Genomic DNA, 6,660 nt, shown 5'->3' with positions numbered 1-6,660 from the left:
AATAGCGCCCAAAGTACTATTATCTGGGAAATGTTGATACAGGAAATGTTATCACAAGGTACATATAAGGGTAACTTTTTTCATTTTAAGATGAAATAGCTAACATTTTGAGGCCTCAAACTTTGTTTAAAGCACCAATTCTGCATGTTATTTCGTTTAATCTTTGCAACATCTCTATGAGGATTTACTCTCTTTACAACTTTCATATACAGCAGTGTCACTATTGTCATGTTGCACATACATCCCAATTACTAATTTATCTTAAAACTGAAAGTTTATACCTTTCACCACCTTTATCCAATTCCCCCTCCCTCCACCCTCTTCCTCTGTAACTACAAATATGATATTTTTTCCATGAATTTTTTTCTTCTTTCTTTCCTTCTTTGCTTCTTTTTTTTTTTGATTCCAGATAGAAGTGATATCAGACAAATATTGTATGTCTTTCTCTGTTTGACTTCTTTCACTTGTCATAATGCCCTCAAAGCCCATCTATGTTGTTGCAAATGGCAAGATTCCCTACTTCTTATATCTGAATAATATTTCATTATACACACACACACATCACAACTTCTTTATCCATTTATCTGTTGATGGACACTTAGGTTGTTTCCATGTCTTGGCTATTGTATATAACCCTATTATAAATAAGTAGGTGAAACTATCTTTTCAAAATAGTGTTTTGATTTTTTGAGGACCCTCCATTCTGTTTTCCGTAGTCACTGTATGAACTTATGGTTCCACTAGCCATGCACAAGTATTCCCTTTTCTCCACATTTTCACCGGTATCTGTTATCTCTTGTCTTTTTGAGGATAGCCATAGAATGCTATTCCAAAAGCTAAAATACAAAGGTGATTAACTCAACATCTGAAGTCTGTACTGAAGACCCTGCAGTAAGTAATGGACATCCCGGTACAGGCCCCAGGGCACTACCTCTTCCTGGTAAGAAGACACCGGACACTGGCTTTGAACTCATTGCTCTTATATTAAGTATGTTTAGGAAGTTTAGATCTTTCTTATTAATGAGCATGGGGTCAGTCATCTCCCACAAACCCCCTATTTGACTTCATTAAACCTGGTAATATCAGTGTCAAGGTTTTGTTTTCCAGAACAAAGCCAGGCAAAAAATTGTCTTTTAGATATTTGAATTATTATGTATCATGTTAAATATGACATGTCTCTGAGTCTCAGCTTCTTAACCCCTATAATGAAGGAATTCAAGCAGATGAAACTTAAAGGCCATTTTTACCATAAAAATTGTGGATTCCAAGTCATAATGGGGATCATAACCTGGTCTGGTTGTCTGAAATGGCTCTTCTCATCTTGGACGTAAACATTCACTTAGAGTTCTTACCTGAAGACACAGAATGAAATTTAGTTACATATGTGTACCCATTCATACTCCATGTTTGATGGGCATGGGGACATGGGGTAATTTTCCTGAATAGTCTCCTCTGTATACCCTCTTCAACTGATAGTATGGGAAGCCAGACCCTCTCTTGAGGAGGACTCTCTCAGATGTAATCCATTTCTGGTTTTATCTTCCTTCTCCTAGAGCCACCCTTAACCCCAGGAAGAAACGATACATGGACACCCTCATTGTCTCTAAACAACAGTAGTTACTGCCTAACATGTATTAGGTACCTGTAAGTTCTGTTGGACGGTATAGTACTGGTATGTTGTGGCTTTTTGTCAATGCCAATTGGCCATGATAATATAATTGTCTTGACTTGAAGCCTGAAGAGTGCCGAGAAAGGTACAATTTCTATACAATAATAGATTATTGAATATCGCTGCTTTTTCTTTCACAGCCTTGTGAACACCAGATTTGGCAGATTTGAGTCACGGCCTGTAAGTTGATTTTCCAATGTTTTTCACTACGAGTGAACCCTGCTGGGCTGATCTGTTCTTCCACTTGTTCCTCTGGCACCTGCTCATGTGAAGGGGGCTCTTCAACATGACACATCTGTTGTAGCCTCACAGATTGTTTTGCTGTTTCAGATCTATGTGTGATGAAAAGTCCTTTCGTGTGGAAGTCATCCAGCCTCAACCACACAGTTCAACAATTTTGCTGAAAGGAGAACTGTCTTGGCTGCACTTGGTGAATCAGGATGACATTAGCAATCTTGCCTTGTTTCTGCTTTGCAGAAGCAGTAATCACAGCTTCTTTCCTATCCGTGGCCATACGGATACGTCATATGGTTTTCATGCTTGAGCTGTATTGGGTCTTGTCTATTTGACAACACCTTCTTTGTAAGACTTCTGTGAAGAAAGATGGTGTGAGTTGTATCTATGGTAACACAAAACCCTTAAACTGTGTTTCTATATATTTTCCATGTAGTCATCAATTGCAATTAAAGAAAGGAGAATGTTTTTGATGAAGATACAAAAATTGCTTGTTTGGTTTCTTTGTTCTTTGAGTTATTGGTTCCCTCTGCTTCTTTTATTCAAGTTCTTTATTTTCTGTTTGTTTGAGTTTGTCAATTGCTGGCATATATACAGGGAGACTAATAACCTTCTCTTGGTGGAACCTACTCTGGTTTTCATAGTACTGTGGATGAGTCAACATTTTGTAGTTTTTGTTGGCACTGTTAGCAAGCCCTAAGCCTAGAACTGGAGGAAATTTCAGTTTGTCCTTTGAACTTTATCGTCTGTGATTATGCTATAGCAGCTGCACACTTTGGGACTCTTTATTTGTGTTTCTAACTCAGACTGATAAGTTGATGACTTCTTGAAGATAGAGACCACAAATCACTCTTGTTTTGTATGCCCACTACCTGTTTGCTTGATGGATAGATAGATGAGTGCATTAATCAATGAACGAATGAATAAGAAATTTAGGCCTAATATTTAATGTTGTTCATAAATGATATTGTAGGTAGATAGCTTAGTGAGATGAAGGGGTTTCCTTCATATATCTTGGGATGCTCAAAAAAAAATGTACTTGTGGTAAGTATTATCTGTCCTGCAACTCCAAGTTTTTGCTTGATGGATAGATAGATGAGTGCATTAATCAATGAACGAATGAATAAGAAATTTAGGCCTAATATTTAATGTTGTTCATAAATGATATTGTAGGTAGATAGCTTAGTGAGATGAAGGGGTTTCCTTCATATATCTTGGGATGCTCAAAAAAAAATGTACTTGTGGTAAGTATTATCTGTCCTGCAACTCCATCACACCTCCCCATCCATCACACCTGTGCTACCTTTATTTGGCTCTCTGATAAGGCTGGAGTTCATGAATGGCCATACTCTGATAGCCACAATAAAATCCTTGACATCTCCAATAGCTCCAATCTAGCTGACCATCTCTTCTTCCTAGAAATCTCTCTTCCTTCTCCAAATTACACCTCTGAACTGCTTCTCCTCACTGCTTCTTTCAATGGACTCTGTTCTTTTACCTCCCCGAATCCTGGTTTTTCTGAATATTCAGTCTCTGTCTCTTTTCTCTTAGTTTCTTCTCTCTCTTTTTGCGGGGGCATCATCTGTCATCCATCATCTTTAGACATACCCGTGTCTGTTGCTCTGCCACCTTTTACATGACCCAAGTCCATATTTCTCATTGCTTGTTTCACATTCCTAGCTAGGTATCCTACCAGCTTCTCAAACTAAACATTTCTTCTTTGAGCCAATTTTCAATGGCCAGTTCCTTCTCACTTTCCTAGTTCTTTTGAGGATACTTCTCCTGGTTTCCCAGCTCAAGGGCTTGGTATCACCTTTGATACTTGTGCTCTCAGTTCTCCTTTACCAGTGAAGTTCTGCAAATTTTCTTCCTTACCTATATCTCTCCAATTTGCACTCCCCATTTCATACCATGACAGCCACTTTAGTTCCAATTTCACATTCCCTTGAACCATTTTCAGACTTGACAAACTATTCTTCCCACCTCCAGGCTCTATTTCAATCTGTAACTTGGGTCTATCAGGCTTTTGACATAATCGATTATTCCATTCGGCCCCGGATAAACTTTAACCTTCATTTTCTGCCATGCCTCTACATTCTCCTGTTAATGAAGACATCATAAGTTATTATTTTCTGTTATTTCCATCATCATCCTACACTTGCACATGCTATTTTCTTTAATTACAATGCCCTTTCTAACATATTTGCCTCACAAACTTCTGTTTATTTTTCAAGATTCAATTCAAGTATCACACCCTCTAAATCAACAGTAACAATAACAACAATAAGCCCAAACAAACCACCTTTTATTATTCTTCTAGGAGAAGTTGCAATCATACCAATAATTAGAGTTCTAAAGAAAAAAGTCCATTTTTCTCTCTTCTCTCCTCTTGCTTTTATGGTATTATAAATACATGGCTACAATATAATTTATTTTATTATTTTTTTTTATCTTTTTATACCTATGGCACCTGTTATTCCTAGGTGGTCTCCCATCCAAGTACTAACCAGGCCCGACCCTGCTTAGCTTCCAAGATCAGACAAGATTGGGCACATTCAGGGTGGCATAGCCATAGACTATAATTTAATATGTTGTATTTAAATACTGATTTATATGTCTATCTCCCATGCAACTGTGAGTGTCACAAGGGTGAGGACTTATCTTTGTTCTCTGATACTTCATGTGGCTCATAGTAGGCATTTTGTAAACACTTGCTGGATAATCTGTTAAAAATTTAGCTTCAATCATTGTTATATATATGGGAGATCCTAACTGTTGCTTTTCCCTCTGAGTTCTACTCAACTGAGAAATAGGCATAATGAAGCAGTGTGTGCCATCTATTTCATTGTTGGCAAAACCAGGTAAGAGAACTTGGCCGAGCCTCCTATTCCCATTCCTCTTTTAACTCATCCCCCAGGCACAGGTGATTAGGCTGGGACTGTTTCCTTAGTAGATAGTAGAAGTATGAGATGAATCCCTCACCCCATGTCTAGGGAAAGGTGGCCCAGGATGGTAAGAGACAGCCTGTTTGTTTTTATGGTACCCTCTGGAGATGTGGACACATCAGAATGATCATTCTTCCTTCTGACGGGAGAAAGGAGAGTAGGATGACCAGCTGGTTCCAGGTTGACTAGGATAGTCCTCATTGTAGTACTGAAAGTCCCATGTCCCACAAACTGCCTTAGTCCAAGCAAACTGGGAAAATTTGTCAGAATAAAGTAGAAACAAAGAAAGAAACTCTCTTTTCAGTACTTGTGAGAGAACACAATTGCTGGGAAAGGATAATATTAGAGTGAAAAAAGTTCTCTCTAACTATTATGTGCTTTAATGTGCCAACTATGAATGGTTTCCCCTTGTCCACTAAATTAAGTACAAAGTACTCAGCCAGGCATTCTAGGACCTCCTCAATTTAGCCCCAATCTATCCTTTTGCTTTAGCACTTATTATTTTGCAAATAATTGTTGAGAACCTGCCACAGGCCAGTCACTTTTTAAAAAGTTTTTATTATGTATTTACTTATTTTAACAATAAGGCATATATATATATTGACACTGTGTGTTCACCTCTCATAGTTAGATTTCTTTCCGTCACCACATATTTGACCCTTTTACCCTGTCTACCTCCCCACTCCCCCCATCCCTTACCCACCGGTAACCACTATTCTATAGTCCATGGCCATGAGTCTCTGTTTGTTTGTCCTGTTCATTTGTTCCTTTTAGGTTTATATCCCACATATAAGTGATATCAGGTGATTTTCAACATTTTCTGTCTGGCTTATATCACTTAGCATGATTTTCTCGAGGTCCATCCATGTCCAAATGGCAGTATTTCATCTCTTCTTATGGCTGAATAATATTCCATTGTATATATGTACCACAGCTTCTTTATCCAGTCATATATTGTAGGACACTTTGGTTGCTTCCATGTCTAGCCAGCCACTTTTTAATGCCATAAAGTAACATAGTAAAAAATTAATATAGAAAGTCTCTAAGCTTCTCATGGGCATGACCTGTTGTGATAGGCAGTTGAAATGGCCCCAGTGACTCTTCCCTCCACCCCCAACTCCACCCCCACTTTGTGGTCCTCTCCTTTGCAAGTGGGCTAGACTTACTGACTTGCTTCTAATGAATAGGATAATGCACATGCAATAGTATGATGGGATGTCACTTCTGAGATTAGGCTATAAAGAGATGATAGCTTATGTTTCAGGTGTTCTTAGACTGCTTTCCTTGAAGGAAGCCAGCAGCACTATTGAGAGGCCCACATGGCAAGAGACTGACACATGTCAATAACCATGTGAGTAAGCTTGGAAGCAGGTCCTTTCCCACACCCCCTCCTCCACAGTTGAGCTTTCAGATGAGACAGCAACTCTAGTTGGCAGCTCAGCTTGAACTCATGAGAGATTTCGAGCCAGAGATGTTCAGCTGAGTCATGCCTGGACTCCAAACCCACATAAACTGTGGACAATACATTTTTGTTGTTTCAAGTCACTAAATTTTAGAGTGGTTTGTTATGCAACAATACATAATTAATTAACCTACACTTGTGCTTCTTTTGTTTTGCTTGCTTTTGCTGATAGTCTCCTTAACCCAGTGCTTGCATATGATAGTGCTCAGTATATAATTTGGGCAGTGAATGAATGAATGAATTACATGATTCTTCTAATGGAAACTCTACTGTTTTTACAAAAATATTGTAATAGTGTTAAAAATCAGGGATTATGTCTTAGAAACATCTATTCCCTGTACTGCCCATGA

The 6,660-nt window shown here is 38.4% G+C and overlaps 1 pseudogene; it reads right to left on the bottom strand.

Annotated features, from left to right (window-relative positions):
• Nucleotides 1-4,361: 4,361 nt before the first annotated feature.
• On the bottom strand, nucleotides 4,362-4,480 carry LOC112474623 (annotated as a pseudogene).
• Nucleotides 4,481-6,660: the final 2,180 nt, after the last annotated feature.

This window comes from Pteropus alecto, unplaced genomic scaffold (genome assembly GCF_000325575.1).
Source record: "Pteropus alecto unplaced genomic scaffold, ASM32557v1 scaffold7, whole genome shotgun sequence".
Taxonomy (NCBI): Eukaryota; Metazoa; Chordata; class Mammalia; order Chiroptera; family Pteropodidae; genus Pteropus; species Pteropus alecto.
Note: the sequence above shows the minus strand (reverse complement) of the source record. Positions and strands in the feature narration are given on the sequence as shown.